The 22084-nt window shown below is 35.8% G+C and overlaps 1 protein-coding gene across 1 annotated transcript in view; it reads right to left on the bottom strand.

Annotated features, from left to right (window-relative positions):
• GPC6 (glypican 6) overlaps nt 1-22084 on the bottom strand; it is a 1177499-nt gene that overhangs the window by 821277 nt on the left and 334138 nt on the right. The gene's annotated exons all lie outside the window — the stretch shown is intronic.

Here is a 22084-nt window from a genome sequence, read left to right as displayed (position 1 = left end):
CAATTTTTCTCTCTTAAAATCCCAAGCCTTTAGCTATTTTTTATGAATGGCTTTATTGCCCCTTATATATAGCCTGCCTTTAGCCCCTGGTTTACACAAAAAGCTCTACTTTGTGATGCGAACAGCCACTGATGTGTTGATTTACATCTTCTGTTAAGCCCTGGCTGGCAAGACTTGGCTGGGTTGCCACACATCTGGTTATCAGGGGCTATTAAGAGGTTCATTACCATAATTTATTATTTCTGTGAGTGTGACTTTACACATGTGGTTTTTCTCTAAGTGCTACACACCTGCTCTTTCCTTAATGAAAGATTACTTGGGTACTTCCAGAAGAAACTCAGGAGGGCCCTGGCCTTTATCTCTCTTAATCTTACTATTTTCATTCAGAGTGAAATAACTCTTAGTCCTTTTTTGGTGTGAAACTAAGTTCAAAATAATACAGATTGAAAGTCAGACACACAAAGCCCCCCACTTTTGAAATGAAAATGTTCTTTATCATCCCATAAAGTCTGAAAACCCTGTTTCACATGAGGCAATCTGTTTCTTCTCAGGAGATGTATTATTTTAATAGACCTTTGTTTTGCTGTGGTGTAATACTGGGTATCCACCACCAGCTCTAAGATCGTACAGATCGGTCAGATCATTCTATTTCATGCCCCCCTAAAGCAGAAACAGTAGCCCAAAGTGTGGAATATAGAGAGAGGAAGGATGAAAAGTTTGGGTAGTTTATTTCACAAAAACATTTAAAATGACACATATTTAAATAAAAGTTGTACATATTAGATATACATGTCTGTGATTGCAGGCAAGAGACAGAGACACATAGACAACAATCAATTCTCTATCTTTATTTTGTATCAATGTGTATTTCCTTAAGTACTATCTTTTTATACTTTTTTAAGGGGTGGTGGGGTGGCTCACAGGTTATGCTCAAGATGCCTAGTGGCCATCTATGGATTTGTCCAATCTGGTTCAATGCTGAGGTTCAATACTGAGGATATAATGCCGATCAAGCCAGCATTGCTTGAGGTCCCCAGGGTTACACTCTGTGTTGGTGACCAAATGGTACTGAGATATACCCTAGCCTGAGACTAGACAAGTGCTTTAAACTGCTATATTATATTCCAGCCTTAACATTCTTTTGAGCCTGATAGTGTTGCTTTTTTGAACTTGAATAATTTTTTGGTTTGTTTTCTTGTTTGTTTGTTTCTTTGTTTGGGTCCATACCCAGTAGTGATCAGGGTTTACATTTAGCAGGTTTCAGGGGCCCAGAAGTGATACAAGAGATTGAACACAGATTGGCTGAGTACAAGGTTGGTAGGGCAAGATCCTTTCCTTTTGTACTCTAGCCTTCTGACTTTGCAATCTAAAAAGAATCATCTCTAGAGGGTCTGAATGTTAGCACAGCAGGTAGGGGGCTTGCCTTGCATGGTGCTGCTCTGGGTTTGATCCCTGGCAACTTATATGATTTCCCAAGCTTTCCAGGAATGATTTCTGAGTTCTAAACCAGAAGTAATGTGTAAGTACTACCAGGTATGGCCAAGTAAATAAACAAAACATGATAATATGCAAAATTTGCTCATCTAAATTTCTAGTCTTTTACCCAGAAGATCTTATTTGGTGAAATACAATTTGGTAAAGGTGAATGTACTGGATGCCTTAGTTAGTTTTGCCAGTGTTGGTTGAATAAAAAGGGAAGTCCTCCTACCATTTTACCATCTGGTGGGCGCCATCCACCTACATTACAGCCATCCTTGAATTTATTCCAGTAGGCAGCCTGACTGACTACTGAAGGATAAGCCCTAAGATTTTAAGTTTAGCGTTAGCAAGAATTAATCTATCTCTTGATTTACAACCCTTCCCTCCTAGAAGGCTTCCTGCCTCTGTGACATGATCTAAAAGTCAAAATGTACATTTCTGTTTCAATCACAAATTTTGGTTGCTGAAAATTGTCAAGAGTCAGAGAAAAGACCTTGTCTCCTTTAAAGCACTATTTCAAATGTCAATTATTCTTTGATAAAGAAGGATCCACTATCCAAACTGGATAAACATTATACGAACAGGAGTTAGGAGAATAAAGAAGTCATAATGCAAGCTTCTAATTCCAGAAGCCCAAAACTTGAACAATAAAATAAAGTTCTCTTTTGATCCAGGCAGCAATCATATTTTATTTTGTGTAACTTTACTCAAATAAGGGTAGAGATTATCATTTTGGGAACATACCAAAGTTGTTCTCATTCTCAAGTGTAGAAAACATGGTTGCCCCAACACTGAAGAAGGGTTAGATCTTTGCTATTAATTTGTTTTAATTTTTGTGTTTGAAGCTTTTTAGAAGATTAGAAGTTTGGACATATCTCATGGTGTTCAAAATGTTTTAATTGACTTCTGGGTGACTTCTGGCAGTGATTCTTTGATTACTGGGAGGGAAGAAGGAGAGTGAAGAAGGAAAGAAGATAAGAAGGGAGAAAGAAAAGAAAATGGAAGAGGATGGAAGAAAGATATATAGAAGGTAGGAAAAAAGGGATGCAAGAAGGTAGGAAGGAAGATAGGAAGGGAGAAAATAAAAAAATGAGAGAAATAAAAAGAGGGAGGAAGGGAAGAAAATAGGGAGAGAGAGGAAGGGAGGGAGGGGATAAAGAAAGGAAGGAAAAGAGGAAGGGAGGAAAAAAGAAATAAAGGTAGAAAGAAAGGAAAGGAATTAATGAAGGGAAGAAGAGTAGAAGGAAGAAAAAAAGGAAGGAAGGAAGGAAGTAAAAAGGGAAGGAAGAAAGAAGGAAGGGAGGAAGAAAGGGAAGGAAGGGAGGGAAGGAAGGAAGACAGAAAAGAATAAAGGAAGGAATGAAGTGAGGGAGGAAGAAATTTGCCTTTGTTGAAATAAAGCATAAGGTCCAACTGATACAATGGTGTGATTCCCCAGTAATTAAATAGAAATGGAAATAATGATGATGAATTCAAAATATTTAATAAAATGAGTGTTCAAGAAACACTTAAGTTGAAAACACACCTTACAGGGTATAATCCCATAAACAACAACAACAACAATACAGTACTGTCTCATCCAATAAGATGAAGGTTGTGTGTGACAGTGTATTAATGTGGTTGAAATCAAAGTAGGGCTATGGAGATCGGTTAAAGGTTCGAAGTGATCTACTTAATCCAATATCACTCCTGGAGGGGCCCTAGAGATAGCACATGGGTCAAGGCACTTGCCTTGCACTCCATATGATTCCTTTCTCTGCACTTCAAATCGTGGTCCAAGTATATCAAAGGTCATTCCTAAGCATAGAGCCAGAGCCAGACTGCCTATGAACCATTGGATGTGACCCAAAACCACTTCCTCCCCTCAAACTTGCACTGCTTTGGTGGAAAGTCATTCAGGCAGCAGAAACAAAGCAAAGCAGAGAGATCTAAAACATGAAACAGGACATAGGGTAGGAATCCTCTATGAAACCCCATAATGGTCATGGCAAATGACAATAACCATAACACCCATGTGCAAGTAGCTGGAAAACAAAGAAAAAGCCAAAAGTCAGCCTTGGTACCCAGGTAGGCAACAGTATCTCATAAACCAAGTTAGGTAATAAGGCTTTTTCTACCAAAATCTTTTTGAATTAATAGTGCATCAATGCTGACATAATATGTCCAGCCAGAGAGAGCCCAACCATTTCTGTTGTCGTGGTGAGTCAATGTTGACTGATTAACACAATGTTCTCCTAGCGGCCCATCATGAGCACTGGAAAATGTGGAATCAGACTAAGAAGAGCATCCTGGGACAAGATCACTGTAGCAATAGCATGTGGCCTGAACTTTGTATAAGGTCAGAGACTAGAGACAACATCAAACATGAACCTATTTAAACTGTAAGTGAAATAAACTGTAATACAAAGACATCAGGTGTTCTGAGTGCTGATTTATAGAGATTTCCTAAAATCCACACAAAGAGCTAGTCAAAATTCAGTCTATCAGTAAGAAAGTTCTAATAGCACAGCATAGAAGAGACTAGATAGTCTGACAAATTCCTAAGAAAATAACCCATTGTCACATACTTACCAGTCTTTTCTTCATGAAGGGGACTTCTGCTTTGAGACATCGATTTTCTGGTGATTTTTTTTTTTTTTTTGGTGGGGGAACCACAAGAAAGATCAAGAATCCCTAGATTTTTAGAATATAGATGGGTGTCTGGTTTCCAGAAAACAGCTTCAAATATTTTAACTGCTAACATTAGACCAACAATGGACTTAATGGTAATTGAAAACATCTTTTTCAATAAATAAAAACACATTGCGCACATTTTATTTAAAACATTTACTCATGATTTCGACTAACAGATTTGGCTTACAGCATATTCTATAGCTAAAAAAATAGAACTTGATGGCAGAGAAAAATAGCAAAGAGGAAGTGAACTGATATGATTTAAAGTGTGGTATTATTGCCATCATAAATTACGTTGACCATGGCTGCCTCAAGTAGAACATTACTTGATGTAAAGTCAAACAAGACCACTAAATTATTTTCAGTTAATTATGATCTCGCCATATGTTGCAAAGAGAACAATGTGTTAATCAGTCAACATTGACTCACCAGGCCAACGGAAATGGTTGGGTTCTATCTGGTTGGACATATTATGTCACCATACATGCACTATGAATGAAAAAAGATTTTGGTAGAAAAAGCCTTATTGCCTAATTTGGATACGCTGAAAATGAAATCCTGGCCACCCAAAATATTCTTCAGAAATTTTTTATGAAAGGTATCACCTCCATCTGAAAAACATAAAATAGTCATTTTTCCTGAAGAAGAAAAAAACACTTAAATGTGGAACTCATCTATTAAGAGATAGTACAGATTTTTAGGATAGTGGTTGAGTTACATAGGCTGACAAGGGTCCCATTGCTGACATCATATAGAGGCTTGGTATGATCCCTGAAGACACAGTCAGGAGTAAGCTATAAGACTCATTGCTATGGTTCCCCAAACAAACAAACGAACAAACAAAGCAAACCATATCTTGCAAGTTTTAATAGATGAAATCTAGTTTTTTGAATGTAGCTGAAACATAATTGAGCAATGTTATCAGATAAGGGCATTTTAAGTCAAATATGCAAATGGGAAATTATTCCTTGAACTATAAGAGCATAAAAGATTGTAAATAAAATTTAATAAAGTACACTTGTACCTCAAACACCACACACTCACCCGGATGCACACCCAACAAAGGTTATTTATTGATAAAGATACAAAAATAGAAGATGGATCATTAACAGAAATATGATGAAGTGGGAGAAATTTAGCCTCACGAACATAATATCACTCAGGCAGCCCTGCCTTTATGATTTCAGACACACAGCAAGAGTTATGTGTAAGATCTGTAGCACAATATAACCAAGTGTACTGGTGCACCACAAGCGATTGTGAGACCTCACGACATAATAATTCATGAAAATAATCCATGTAGGGCAGGGGCGATAGTTCAATGGACTTAGTACATGTGTGGCCTGAGAAAAGACCCACAGTCAATCAATCCCCAGCATCATGTAAGAGTCAAGTCCCTAATTCCGGGGAAGTCCTCCAAACAAATCAAAAAAGCAAAATAATTCATGCAATGAATGTAGCAAGAGAGAAAAAAAAACGTAAGGAGGTAACTTATTTGTATAGCAGGTTTCTATAAGCCATTCTTCAGAAGTCAGGATATTCTATATACGCACAATTCACATTGCATATAGTTATACCATAAAAGAAAACAGCCCTTTGTCTGAAAGATTCTCAATGTATAATAAATGAACTCTGACTAGCCATGCAGGTAAATTCTGTAGGCCTTAATGCTGACATACATGCTGGTGTTTTCTATTAATGGTAGAAATATTGAAACATTTCAATAAATCGTAACAAACTGAAATAACTGAAGCATAAGTCTGTCAACTCATTTTAAGATTTAATTGGTGTCCTAAATAAGGGCCAGGTACCAATTCACCACCTTCGCCTAGTCCAAGCATAATTAGAGGCATTGGGCTTACTGGGCTCTGTGGACATCTGTTTTCGTAAGCCTTCTCTTTAAAGCCTTGATCTTTGCCTCTGTAATTATATACTTTATCAAAGAACTTTTGCTCCTTTTTTCTAAGCCCTGGACAATGGAGGCAATTTCAGTGGAGATTAGTATGTGAGGCTCATTGTTTTCACTGCGAAGTTGAAATCAGGGCATCATTTGGCTAGGCATTACCTGACTCACATTATTTTTTAAGTAACCAGTTTATTAACCTGTGCCTTTCCTAGGACCTGACTAGAATTTTTGCTTCCTTTAATAGAATAGATATGTGTGTGTCCTTTAATAAAATAGAGATGTGTCTATAGCCACGTATATACATGTATTTATGCAAAACTTATACATACCATGTATTTGTGCATCTGCATATAGATTTACATGGATAAATTATGTTAAATTTTATGCTCAATCAACACAGTGATCGTTACAAAAGAAAATCAGTCAAAATAGCCTATTTATAGATATCCCCCATCCCACTATTATATGGAGAAATGCTAAAGGTGACCATCTCACAATATATTTATGATTGACTTATTATTTTATGCATGATTTTTCTCCTTTGGAGTTTTTTCTCCTGGAGAACCAGACCAAGGTGAACATTTGATGAGACATAAAAATCTTTTTTTTTTTTTTTAAAAACAAGTGAGCAGTAAGTCATTGTTAATGTTGAATCATAATATGGAAAACTAAGTTTACAAAAAAATAAAGGCACTCCTTTTTGAATAAAATAATATGAATTTTAGTATATGTGAAAATATATATGTATGGATATATAAAGTCACTAAGTGTGTTATGGCTATTTCTAAAGGAGATGTGTTTGAGGGCATTCTCTTTTATGACTTTCTTCCTGAAAATAATTTCTCTGGATACAAAATGGCCTATAAGACAATCAGAGAATGTTTTGTTCCAACTCCCATAAATATAGGCTCTCTGAAAGCAGAAAGAAATTGAGTCTAAGCATTCCAGAAGACCTAAAGACCTCCATTTTCTCATCCAGGAAATGAGAGGCCAAAACTACATAATTTCCAGCTGGCTCTATGAAGATCAGGGAATCCATCTACCTGGTTCTTCGGGGGCTTATGAAGAAGCTGAGAGGGTGTCTACCTTGCCACAGAGATCTCTTTCTGTTGGTCCACCAGAAAAAAAAATATGCCATCTTTAGTTTTTTAATTATGGCTGTTCCTCTTGATTTCACAGTGAGGTAGTGTGTTGAGCACTTTCTAGACCCTAAAATCAGATGTAGGAATACAACTATTTCCACTCTAAAATCCCCTGGATTTACATAGTTAAAACTTCAGGACTAACTGAATATATATAATATATAATTGAATATATATTATATATAACTATATATACAAATATACATATATACACTTATGTATGTATATAGTATAAAGTTAGAGCCAGGCTTACCATGTCTCTATGCTCAAGGATTCCTCTTAGTGGTACTAAGGTGCTTAGTGGTGCTAAGGAGACCATATATTGGTGCCAGCCAAATCAGTGTAGGTCATGTGCAAGGCAAGAACCTTAGCTTCTGTTCTATCTCTCCTGCCCCACTTCTATGTTGTTGTTGGGTTTTTTTTGGGGGGGGCAGGCAATTATTTGGAATCATAAACAGCCAAGCTGCATCAATAAGACATTTAGAAAGATTTTCCTTATGTCTGCCTTCCTCTATGTAATTTAAATGTGACCCCAATATCCCAACTGCTCTTCAAATAAGGCTTAAATGTGACATGGATTCTGCTATGGTTGTTAAGCAGTTCTTATTTTAAAATTAAAATTATTATAAACTCTTTAAGAAAATGTAGTCTTAAGGTGGTTTAGGTTCTATTCTTCCGGGACTGGGGAAGGGAGGGGCTGTAACTTGGGAAGTTGACAATGATGTGTTATTTCCTTTTGGTTAAGTGATCACACACTAGAGAATAATCATAGGTATTTGAGTAAAGTTAATAATTACTTATGATTCAAAAGAAAAGAGGGAACCAGTTAAAGGTGTTGAAAGTTCAGGACTAGTTCTACATACCTATTAAACATGTTCTCAGATTGGTTGGGGGAATTGTGGTTTGTGTTTCTTTAATCTCTGGGTATTCATAAAATAGCATTTTCAAGAAGTACTTGTTATTTCAAAAAATGACTGATATATATTACTTAGCATAGCTCTTGCTGGTACATTTCATACTCATTTTCAAAAAATCCAAATAACAATATTTATTATTAACCAGAAGTACATTTCCTTACCCATGATATCTGTTTCGGGAATGTTAGTAGCCTGGAAATGTATTTTATCATCCAATCAGAACCTTAATCATTGAGAATAAGATGATTGTTTTACCAGATGCTTTTTCTATGCAATTGTCTATTTTTCTTTCTTTTCAACATTGTTCAGAGGAGCCAAACATAAAGACTAGAGCATGTATCTGGAATAGGTAAGGACCAAATTTAATCCCTGGCACTTAACAGCCACTCGAGTACCACCACATGTAACTCTGGTAAATGCTCACACCACTGGGCTCAAGCAGCAATAAATCACCTGCCCAGGGTATTGAATAGTGCAGACAAAGGACTGGTAAACAAAGGAAATAATCACAGTGCCACTAAGCACTTCTTGGAAGTGTTCCCCTCAAATAAAATAAAATAAAATAAAATAAAATAAAATAAAATAAAATAAAATGAACATTGCTATGAGAGTCTAACTGTAAGTTAAAACAAATTCCTTTGGATTGGTGAAAAAATATTCATTTCATGATGTCTCACTTCCAAAACTTGGCATAAACACATTTTTATTTGTCATTATTTAATTATTTACCTCTAAAAGATCATTGTTTCATTACTTTTTGAAATGTATATTATTAATTTCAAGATGTGAACCTTTGGAGGGTTCACATTGCTATCTTTGGAAGGAGTTTTGAAAAACATTTTCAGATGGAAAGAAAATGGTATAATCTTACTGAACATTTTATTTCTGTTTGAGAACAGAGTCTGCAAATGGAGATGTGTAGATAGTTGATGACCTAATCGTGCCCTCGCTATCATGATGGATAATACATTATTAAAGTGTTGATGGTAAATTATGAAGCAATTGTAGGAATAGAAAACATCATCAGAGGAAGTATATTCACAGAAAAATGTGATGAGCAAGATAAAAGACAAGGGGCCTTCAAATTTTTTAAATAGGGGGCCAGTTCACTGTCCCTCACACCATTTGAGGGCTGAACTATAATTTTTAAAAAATGAGCACATTTATATGCATACTGGACATACATTTTATTTTAAAGATTTTTTTTAAAAAAGAACAAATACAATATTTAAAATAAAAATGAAAGTAAAGTTAAATAAACAAACGTACCAGTATTTTGATGGGAACTATGACCCTGCTTTTGGCTAGCCATAATTTGAGGGCCCCTGCCCAAGACTGAGAGGAGGATGCTAGAGACAGAGATAAGGAGGGAAGTGGGAGAGTGTGGTACACAACCCACATATGAGCACTGCAGGCTGGAATGAGTTGGCCACTAAGCAGGACAGATAGCTATGACAAAACCCCCTAGAAGAGGGCCAAGAGATAGTACAAGGGGTAGGGCATTAATCTTGCATGAAAGGAAAAGAAAGAAATTACGGCAACACTATTCATTTTTATACACTATACTGCCCTCATAAAGAGATAAAGTTTTATATTTAAAGGGAGATAGCACAGCTGTAAGGCATTTGCCTTGCATTCAGATGACTCTGGACTCAACTCAATTCCCAGCATCCCATATGGTCCCCCTGAGCCTGCCAGGAGCGATTTCTGAGCATAGAGACAGGAATTACCCTTGAGTGCCAGTGGGTGTGGGCCAAACAAACAAAAATAGAATGGATAAGTAAATAAAAAAAAGTGAACTAAAAGAAACATTATGGGTTAGAAATTAAAAGACCTATGAACACTTTGAAGATTATGTTCTATTTCCAAGATTATGCTTTACAGCTACGTTAATAATTAGGTATCACCTTTTAAAGTGCTAAGTATAAGTTCAAGTTCATTGACTTCTTGGTTATCTACTAGTAATTAAAACTGCTATATGGAATATCATAATAAAAATGTCTAAATATTTATTCCAGATGTAAAAAGTTTAAGTGCCCATGTATGATAAAAATACCCTTACAATTTTCAAGATAAAATATAACCTGTTAGAAGTCATCATCACAGAATGAGCTGAATAAAATACTTTAAAAATAATTAATTCTGCATGATTTATTACCTACTGATTAGACTGTTCTTTCTATTTCAACAACAAATACACAAAATATACCATAATTTTTATAATCATTGATTAAAAAGGGATAACTGTAATACTGTAGAGTTGTGAAAGCCTTTTCAACTTAACTAATATTTTAAAGATGTGTGATATTTTTATTACTGAGTAATTTAAAATAAAATACATGTCTAAGCCCCAAAATGATGAGGGAAAAGTCTTAGGCTCATGAGAAAAAATATGAGGGGAAGAAAAGCCTTTTTTCTTTATCTGTCTTAAGGTCATAGACACAGTGAAAATCTGGGCAAGAAGGTCACTAAATCAGCACAAAGGAGGCTGACATTCTATTTCAGTGAAACTACAATAGTGACATAAACATTTCTTAGTTTTGTAATTATTTCACATTCAACAGTCTCCAATATAAAATGAATATTACAGCCACAGATATAATACAGTTGGTAAGATGTTTACCTTGTTCATGGCTGCCAAATGTTTGAACCCTGTCACCCTATATGGTCCCTTGAACCTCTGAGCACAGAAAAAAATATCTTCAAATATAGATTTGAAAAAGTCAATATTGTTGTCCAAATGTTACCGCTGATTTAAGTTCCAGAATTGTCCCTTACTTTAGAATATGTAAAGATAATCCTGATCTCATATGTCATTTAGCTGAAAAATTAATTTTATGCAATTTCAGTCATAATGCCCAAGTTGTAATTTGTAATGGTTAGTATTTTAGAATAGTTATAATTATTATCAACTAATAATTAAAAATCATTATTAGTTAAAAAGTAAGATTGCCTGATTCTCGATGAGTAGTCTGATTAAAATAAAGACTATACTTTCTGTAGTTTTCATTTGCTATTCATAGAAAAATTAAACAATTTTAGGGGTCAAAGAGATGGCATAGAAGTAAGGCATTTGCCTTGCATGCAGAAGGATGGTGGTTCGAATCCCAGCATCCCATATGATTCCCCATGCCTGCCAGGAGCGATTTCTGAGCATAGAGCCAGGAGTAACCCCTGAGCGCTGCCGGGTGTGACCCAAAAACAAACAAACAAAAAAAATTAAACAATTTTTAAGTCAGTCTACTCAATCAATTAAACAATTAAATGATTTTAAGTCAGTCTACTCAATCAAAGCAATGTTGATTCATGATGGAGATACATTTTTTATCATATTTTGGGGACACATGAGGACAGAGATTTAGCCTAATGTAGAGATATATTTTACAATGATTGTACCAGCACTATGCTAATCATGAGTTTCCATGTATTGAAATATTATTCAATCAATCTGGTAAATAATAATTAGCACTTAAAATAATATAAAAATTAGTAAGGAAAAATATCAAAGAGGGTTTATTATAATGAACTATTACTATCTATAAATAGTAATACTAGAGTTGTTTTTCTTATTCATGCATTTATGTTCATATATAATATAACTAAGTATGATTTAAATATATAAGTTGAAAATGTGTGAACATATATTCTTTAATAGCTTTTCTTATCTCTAGTTTATACACATGCACTTTAAGTCTTTCATACCTCTGTTTTTAAAATGCTATCATAGATTGCCTATATAAGTCTAGTAGATCAAGAGTTAAATTGCCCATGCCTCTAATTTTATGCCTAAGACTTCCCTCAGTTTCCCATCATTTCTAAGACACTACATAGGAAAAGTGTTTCCTAATGATAATCTTCAGAATCAGAAGCTAGAGGAAATAGAAACTCTTAGTTGAATTAGTTTGATGAGACTTTTTGTTAACTACATGTTAAATGTGTATACACTGCTTTGTCATTTCATTATCGTTCATAATTAAAAATGAAACCCACATGAATATAATAAAAATTAGATGCAAAAGGTAGCTAAAATAGTAGAGCTGGTACTATACAGTATATATGTATATAAGTAAATGTTATAACTATTATTCAAATGCCAATCATGAGTTTGAAACCTAGCATTACTTGTCCCCTGAGCCTCACCATGAGTAATCACTAAACCTGAAGTAAGCCCTGTCCTCTGGTTGGTGTGGCTCCTAAATTAAAAAATTTAAGTATTATGCATGGCAGAAAGATAAGTCAAAGCATTAACAGTCATTAAACTGCGAATAGGAACACAGTTTATAGATCCCATTCCCATGATAAAGCTCCTCCATTCAAACCCAGTTTTCTCTAAAAGCCAGTTCCTTTAAAGGTAATATGCAGCCACTTCAGTGGGTTTAAGAAATTCATCTTGAGTTTAATTTTCTTAAGTTAATTGGCTACTACATAAAGTCAAGAACAAGAACAACCATAAAAGTACACCACAGGACAACACATGATGCCCTAAGAAAAGATTCAATGATTCTATGTGTCCTTCAAAAAAAGAAAGGAATCTTTCAAACAGGTTCTATAAAAACCAGGGTAGAATTTGTGTTCAACTGAGTTGGATCTGAGCCGACTGTGATAAATGGCAGAGAGAGCAACAAGCTCTGAGGAACATAATGGACGAAACAGTCTGGAAAAAATGTTGGGAGCAGAGAACCCATTACAGCCACATCATGGGAAAGAAAGTTCCAAAAGTGCTGGAATATTCTCTCACAGAGCAGCGGCAGGGATTCAGGAGCATAACAATTGGGCACTGATTAGGAAGGAATGGCATCTTGGATTCCAAATGAAATAAAACTCTGTAGATGAGATCTGATCTGTACTACAACAAGCAAAGAACATTACATTTTCATCATGATTGCAGCTCTGGTACACTTCACTCCTGCCCTCTGCATTTTATGGGGGTGCTATAGAGGACACTACAGCCCGTGGAAGAAAAATTCTCTCCCGTTGGATTTTCCAGAGGTTATGAGCCTATTCCCAGTCTTCTGTTGATCACTGAGGGTCGACATCAGGAAAGTACTTCTTATTTCAAATACTCTGTATATGGTGCCAGACCATCGTTCAAAAACAAACCTTGCAAACCCCCCCCCCCAGCTATAATTACTCATGTCTAAATCCAGCAAAGTGGAATAGGAAGTAGGCATGTTTTGTTGTTATATTTTTATTTTATTTTTATTTTTATTCTGGTTATGATTTGAGTCCCACGCAAGGGTTAGTCCTGGCTTTGTGTTGAGGAAATTACCCACAGATGTCCTGTATTGAACTAGAGCTGGCTGTATGCAAGGTAAGCAAGCACCTCACCCTCTCTATTATGTCTTAAACTCCTAAAAGCTTTTAATAACTGACAGCTAATATTTTTCAACTATGGTTTTCCATGCCAGTGTATGCTTGTTAGTTTTGATTATTGTTTTAGATCACATCCAGCAGTGACCAGGGTCACTCCAAGTTATACTGGGAGACTGGGAAGTGCCAGCAGTTGAATGCAAGGTTTCATACATGGAAAGTATGTGATTTATCATTGAGATATAGTCTCATTTTCTTGTTCCTGTTATTTTCATTCTCAGGACAAGTTTGTCAACAAAACTGAATGTATTGGAAGGAACAGCCATATGAAAAAATATAAATTAATCTGAGGTCTCATCTAACGTAACACTTGATGTCCCGGATATAGCACATTTTTAGCAATCTATATTGGTAGGAGGGAAACATGTGGTTTAATAATTAGTTCAGTTTATAGCACAAATTTCTAGGTCATTTACTCAGAGAAAGTGCAATAAATATATCATCACATTTTTTCCCTCTGAAACAGTAAAAAATAGAAAGGAAGTGAGGTAGAAATATACAATTACTTGTTTCAAAATATATTCTATATTCATTCAAGTGCTATGAAAAATAAGAAAGATTTCCAAATATTAGGACAAATCTCCAATGCATCAGGCATGAAGAGAGTCTGGTTTATTCATTAAATGGGTCATTTATAACGCTGATAGTTGTTTTATATAGGAATATAAATTTAAGGTTAACTATAACTTTTATGTATTTGTATGGAAAAGTAGTAGACAGATCACAAAAGAAAGTATTTAGGACATGTGCTCTATTAGATTGCAGAACTGATGAGAATTATCTCAATTAACTATTCCATCCAGCAAATAAATTCAAAGGAATTTTCCCTTGAATTAAATCATCATAATGCATCAATTGAATATTTTCAGTAACATGAACCCATAATTTAAAAGGTCAGTCTATTTTCTCATGGGCAATTCAAGTACTTTGGACATTCTTCTGATAGTGATCTTTATGTTGCTCTTCTATTCTGGAACATATTTAACTCCATGTATTACATTAATTACATGTTTATAATCAGTTAATTTCTTCTTCAAGCAGGAATATTTTATAAATTAGGAAAAAATAAACATCACACAGACAGAAAGCATAATTGATCAGGGAAATTTGAACAAACAACTCTCCTGCTTTATACTCTCCTGCTATTAGATCCTTAATGTCAAAACATTTCTCAGTTACTTATACAATAAGCCTGTGTTTACTCCCATACATCTCTGGACAATCTTCAAATGACAGTCTAAAATAGCCTGCCCGGAGCCTAGAACAATAATACCAGAGGGAGGGTGTTTGCCTTGCATACAGTTAATCCAGGTTCAATACCATGCCTCCTTATGATCCCCTGAGCCTGCCAAGAGTAATTTCTGAGCACAGATTCAGAAGTATCCCCTGAGCACAACTTAGTGTTTTCCCAAAACAAAACAAAACAATATACACTGCAGATCATATGGCAGAAAGAGAATACCAATGACATTAGTTACTTGTGAAGCTCATAAACTATTTGCTGATAGTAAACTATTTTAAACTATTTTACCTCTATAGAATATTTCTGGGATATGACAGAGCATTCCCTACAGTGCTAGAGAACTACTATGTGAAATGTTTCAGTCTAATATCTCATAAGTATAGCTAACATTCACTAGAAATGGATATGTCAGGATCCTATGCTTCTATGATATTGTTAACATTAACAGGTAAACTCATATAATAGCATGTGCATTAATTATCTGTAACTATATACATGTATCATATTTTCATTTCTAAATTCCAACAACATAGTATCTTAGATTTTCTTATCATTATGGTATAAGCATTAGATTGAGAGGAATATACATATACATACATAAGTCATAATATATATGTTCTATCTGTAAATCTGAAAGCATGATAAAAAAAGAATCCCAAAATACTACTTGTAAAAGACATACTTGCTGAGAAATAATAGTGTAGCATCTTTTTATATTTTAAATTTTAATCTAATATTTTTCAACTATTTTGACTGACTGATTGATTTTGATTTTTGGTTCACACTTAGAAGCTCTCAGGGGTTATTCCTGGCACTGTGTTCAGAAATTGCTCCCAGCAGGTTGAGGGACCATGTGGGATGCCAGGAAATGAACCTGGATCCATCCAGGACTGGCCTCATACAAGGCAAATGCCTGCTGCTGTGCAATCACTCCGGACCCTACAACTATTTTTTAATTCATTTGTATATGAATCACAATCACAGATAGGATTTTCTATAGTTATTAGATTTCTCAAAGGTAAACAGATAAGGTAAATTACAAAGATCATGATCTGAGGTTATAAGGACATTTGCAGTAAATTGTGTGTGTTTACACTCACATGAATGAGAGCAATTTGTTTTGGAGAACTATGTTGATATTTGTTAAATTAGTGTGTAGATTGAATAAGAAAGGAGAGACATGTGGTAATACTGGCAAAGTTAGCAAATCCTTTATAGGAATAGCAGATCTCCTGGACCAAAGGAATATATCATAGATTAGAGGAAATAATTTATTGTGATTTATTCTTGGTGATCCCATGGAACCATAGACAAAAATCCATCCTCCATACAACCATTTTCCTTTTAATTTTAAATTACTGTATTTGAATTTCTTACAACAAATAGCAAGTAGCAAATATAATCCTCACTCTTATTTGAATATCAGAATGTTTATTATCTCATCTTAATTTTTGGCCATACAATATGAGAAATACTTTTCTTATCACATTGGATAATTGTTTTTATTTAAGCCCTACAACCAATGTAAAAAGCAGTCCATAGGTTAATTCTTCTCTCAACTCATCTATTTTTAGGTAAACATTTATTATTAATTACATTTGTTAAATCCTGATTCATAAAAATGCTAGTTTTTCTTATGTTAAAAACTGTCCATTATTGAAATACATAATAAGAACCGCTGTATGAATAAATAAGTAATTTAGTGTGAAGATAAAATGTGAAATCTAAGTTAGAGATACTATGTGACCTTATAAAAATTACTTGACAATGATGTGACTTTCTTATTTTATCTGTAATATAGGACAAGAAGAAAAAAATGAATGAAGCGTTATGAACAGTGCATTTAGACATTACAAGTTCCAACAGTGTGATATATGCACCAACTATATTAAGTCATTAATATTTAAAATAATCTATGTAATACTGAAGTTTACATCTAAGAGATTTCTACATTTGCTATCTGTGGCTCACAGCAAATGGTACTGCTTCATGTCTGTATAATGTCAATGGAAGGAAATTCTCAACAGAGAATGTAACATGTTTATACTGAGTTAGTTAAACTTAGTTCCAAATTTTAGGATGAGATTTATTAGAAATTGAAATGTTGGCATTCTCACTTCTCTTGACATATGCTGCACTATTAACAATTATTCTTTGTGTCAGCTTTTTGGCAATAAAAGTTCTAAATTATGACAGTCAAGTACTGTTTAAAATATAAAGCAGTAAAAGAAGTAGATCACACCTATATTTAAACATGGCATTCATATTTCATTCCTTACACGATTTTACTATGACTATTCAAAATTAAAAAATAAGGCATACATATTTTTTGTGGGATCTATTTGATGGTTTTATATTCTCTCAAGATATCAATGAACAGAAACACTATCATGTCAGCTCATCAACCAACTCTATACACTGATTTTATTCTAAAAAAATCATGGGTTTCTGACAGCTCTGGGGCACCTGGGAAAAATGATGGAGCAAGTCCCTGTTCTGCTAATGCCCTGACATCTATACACACAGCACACAAGTGCCAACATGCCAATGGCCCAACTTCACTACGTTCCACTGATTTCAACAGAGACATTTAATTGACAAAAAGCTCCAGGTTAAGCATAGTGTTGTGTATGTAAACATTTTTATGGAATATTATGTTACTGACCCTACCCTGATCTGTGATTGTGCCCTACTCTAGGGTGGTACCTGGCATTCTGCTCCCACCCTAGGTGGTACCTAATTCTGCTCCCACCATTGGGTGGTATCTGATCCCACCATTGGGTGGTACCTGATTCTGGGGCATAAAAGCAAGGGTCTGTGGAAGGTGAGGGGCTTTTTTCCTTGGGGCCTATTCTTAGGCCTTTTGGCTTAGACCCCTTCATAGAATAAAGAGCTGTTTTCTTCGGAAGTCTGACTGCCTGCTGGCTTTCTTCCCGCCGCATTCTCTTCAGAACCACCGGCTGAACTGGGTAACAGACGCGTGGTCCGAGCTGGAGGAAAAAGGCCTCATCCTCCATCCCTCCCTCAGTCAACCTCATCAAGGGCTGATTTGCAACAGCATAATACATTTTCTCAAGAGTCAAGGTAGACAACTTTTCCTGCTTCTCTCTTCCACATCACCTCTATGCTTTGGAAAGCTCAAAGAGAGCCAAAGCAAAATCCCAGATGCTTCCATGCAGGTCATTGACCCAGTTTCACAGATCCTGAAATTCTTGAACTAACACCTCCAAATATTTTTTAATGTAATCCCAATAGGAGCACACCAAATTAGTGTCATTAGTATAGAAGCCACCTAATCTCAAAGAACACATTCAATAACAGAATGGACAATGAGCAACTCATAGCTTAAGCAAACTTTCAGACTGCAATTTAATGGCTCCATTGTGAGGTAAGAGACTATTTTCACAAATTTTATGAGAGTTTATTTTGATAGTTACATTATCATTTAATTTTAACAATCAATATAAAGTGAATTAATCATGGATGTCAAGGGGACAGTCATGGAGGAGTTGGAAAACAGGAGATAATGATGGAGGTAGAGTTACACTGGTGGTCGGATTGGTGTTGGAACATGGAGGAACGAAACAACTGTACTGTGAGCAACTTTGTAAACCACCATGCTTAAATAAAATAATATTTTTAAAAGGTATAAAACGTATTTTGACTTTTCCAATTTTCTTTTTATAGCTGGGATATACTGGATAGCAGTATTCCTCTGAACTGGGCTTCCCTACTGTCTTTACTAATTCAAGGTTAATACCAAACTGATTATCCATTATCTTCCCATGGAAAATGGCAATGAATGATAATTAGATTGCCTTCAATTGCTTCATTTTATATTTCAGGTAACTTTAGTAGTGATTCATGACAACATTATATTTCCTCAGTTTATATCAGAAATAGTATTTCTATTATTTGACATAACATAGAATTCTTCTCCAGAGCCTTTACAAGGTTGAATATATGAGCCAAGTTGTACCTGCAAGTAAGTCTTTAGTTTTGAATATGTATTCATCTCAAAGAAGACTGGGAGAATAGTTATGATTGGATTTTATTTCTGACCCAAATCAAGGTCTGACAATGTAGGCCTTTTCCTTTCCAATGACATATAGGTGTGTGTGTGTGTGTGTGTGTGTGTGTGTGTGTATGCGCACGCACACATGCATGTGTGCACATGAGTATACAAAGATATCTATATGAATGTGAATATATTTTATTCTACAGAATGTCTTATTATAGGTGATTCAGAGAGAAGTTATTACCTTCTGAAAATTCTATCATTTCAAAATATAAAATACAAGGACCAAGAGGTCCTTATTAAAAGTTATGTTAGAGTAAAGTCTAGGGGGAAAAAAAACCTTAGGTGGGTGCAGAAACTCAAGGGATTATAAAGACCAGAATCTGGATATCATTTTCAAAGTTGGCTTTGCCAGCTTCTCCTATGATTAAGCCATTTGACAGCATGGCTAATTGAGATAGGAGCCCCATCTCTGGCAACCACACACTAGGCCAGACTCTACAGTGTAGACACATCTCTCTATCTCAGTTACTTCACCTGCCTGCATCTGGGCAAGCAGCCACCGATGGTAGGTACTCGGTGAATAACAGCTGAGTAAATAAATCTGGAAATTTACCTGTCGCCAAATGAGAAGTGCCAAGAGCTTTAGTCCATGCATGATAATATGAGAAGGGTTTTATTGGGGCTTTTTAACAAGGTCTGTGATGAAGACTTGAGAGCAGGATGTGAACAGAATGTTTCCCTATTTGTATTGAACACTGGGGAAGACTACTACTGATGAAGACTTGAGAGCAGGATGTGAACAGAATGTTTCCCTATTTGTATTGAACACTGGGGAAGACTACTACTGGTAGACTACCAGGCTACTATTAAGATAATGGAAGCAGCCATGTTGGACTCGATCAAAGAGCCTTCGATTTTTTGTTTTTGTGTGCATCTTTTCATCTGGGAGAGGCAGTACCAGAAGGCCACTTATCATTACTCTGTTGTCAGACAAGTGAAGCTAGAATTCATGTTTTGTTTTAAAGGAACAAAGTTGAATTTAACCAAAAGGCCTGGTGGTATATAATAAACACACTTGGTAATTAATCTATATTTATGTAGACCAGATTTTGTCCATCTGGACTCTTTTTTTTTTCCTGAGATTTTTAAATGGGTCATTTTCATCTTATTAAAGTATAACACTGAATTCTGCTTGAAAACAAGATGCTAGGGACCAGAGCAGTGGCACAAGCGGTAAGGCATCTTGGTATATAGCTGATTCAAGATCAATCCCATTACTCCATATGCTCCCCCATGACCACTAGAAATGACCCTCCCTGAGAGCAGAGCTAGCAGTATCCCCCCGTGTCCCATATGGTCCCTTAAGCCAGGAGCAATTTATGAGTCCATAGCTAGAAGTAACCCCTAAGTGTCATTAGGAATGGTCCAAAAACCAAAAAAGAAAAAGAAAAAAAAAGAACAGGATGGTAGAGGCCTGATTGAAAGTACAGTGGGAGGGGTGTTTGCCTTGCACACAACTAATCTAGGTCTGAGATCAAACTGATCTAATAAACTACATCAGAGTAAACCCAAAGCACAGAGTCATAAGCAATTCCTGAGCACTGCCAAGTGTGGTACGCCCCAAACCAAGTGAGATTGTAGAGGTCTAAAGGGATAGTCTGGTGGACTGTCACTTGCTTGGTATATAGCTAATTCAAGGTCAATCTCTTTATTCCATATGCTTCCCCATGCCCACTAGAAATGATCCTCCCTGAGTGCAGAGCTAGCAGTATATCATAAAGCCCCGGATGTGGTACAAAACAAATCAAAACAAAACAAAAAAAGATTAGGACTGGAGCAATAGTGCAGAGGGTAGAGCAATTGCTCGGCACATAGCTGACATAGGCTTGTTCCCAGCACTCCACATGATCCCCCCAAATCTCTCCAGGACTAAGCACCACTGTTTGCAATCCACAAAATAAAACCAATAAAAACAAAATGTTATAGATTCCAAGGAAGTAAAGCATCCCAAGACACCTCCCAGCTCTCCCTTATGAACACTTAAACAAATGCTTTAAACTGCAATAAAGGCACTTGTCTCTGAAACATTAACCAATGATGGTAACAAGTTAGGTAGCATCCATTTGCATAGAATAGTGTTATAAACAATATGTTCCTTCACTAGAAAGAGCTCCCTATAACATGTCTACAACAGCTATTTACCATGGTGTTAGTCCATACATTTTTTTGCCTTCAATCCCAGATTAATAACAATATGTATTTAACTGAATATGCATTTTAATTCATAGAAGCTGGCACTGTGATTTGTATTATAAACCACATCCAAGTGTGAGTCACTCACATTATATGTTGGCCTTAAGGTCTTGTTTTGAGGGTCACAACTGGCTAAGCTAAGGGTTACTCCTGGCTCTACAATCTGGCATCACTCCTGAGAGGTTTTGAAAAGCCATATGCGATGCCAGAAATCGAACCTAGATCAGCAACATACAAAGCAAACTGATATGGTAAGTTCAAGCTTCCATGTGCTGTGGATAAAAAAAGGACACATTCACTGTTTTCAGAATAAATAGTTAATTAGGAATTTTTAAAGAAACCATTAAATATAATTCCCTCCAAAGGCCAAACCCAAGAGCCTGCCAGGAGCAACTCCTGAGTGCAGAGCCAGGAGTAACCCCTGAGCACCGCCAAGTGTGAGAAAAAAACAAAAACAAAACAAAAAGTTGAAAGATGTAAAGATAGTTTAAAGGTGCTACTTTGCAAGAAGAATATTTTTTTTGTTTTGTTTTTGTTTTGGGGCCACACCCGGCGGTGCTCAGGGGTTACTCCTTGCTGTCTGCTCAGAAATAGCTCCTGGCAGGCACGGGGGACAATATGAGACACCGGGATTCTAACCAACCACCTTTGGTCCTGAATCGGCTGCTTGCAAGGCAAACACCGCTGTGCTATCTCTCCAGGCCCACAAGAAGAATATTTTTAATACATTCAGATCAAAATGAAATTATCTATTAACTACTCTCTAGCTCACCATTTCAGTTCAGGGTAAATCTGGCCATCTGGGCCACCAGAATATTTGCAGAGAACCACAGGTGTAAAAGCATGTATTGTGAGGGGATATTGTATGAGTTTCGAGATTGGGGTCCAATGAATAAGAAAGGACCAGGGGTCGCAGCTAAGCTAGGAAACAAGGTCAGAGAGGACACAGTCTGAATGAAGTTCCAGAACACAGCAGCAAATATATTAAATTTGCTCAGCAGTCTAAAGTGAAAGGTTATCTGTCTCCTAATTCCACTTTCATTATTTTTTCTTGTTGGTTTTCATATGGGGATCATTTTC

The sequence above is a fragment of the Suncus etruscus genome, chromosome 8 (genome assembly GCF_024139225.1).
Source record: "Suncus etruscus isolate mSunEtr1 chromosome 8, mSunEtr1.pri.cur, whole genome shotgun sequence".
NCBI lineage: Eukaryota > Metazoa > Chordata > Mammalia > Eulipotyphla > Soricidae > Suncus > Suncus etruscus.
Note: the sequence above shows the minus strand (reverse complement) of the source record. Positions and strands in the feature narration are given on the sequence as shown.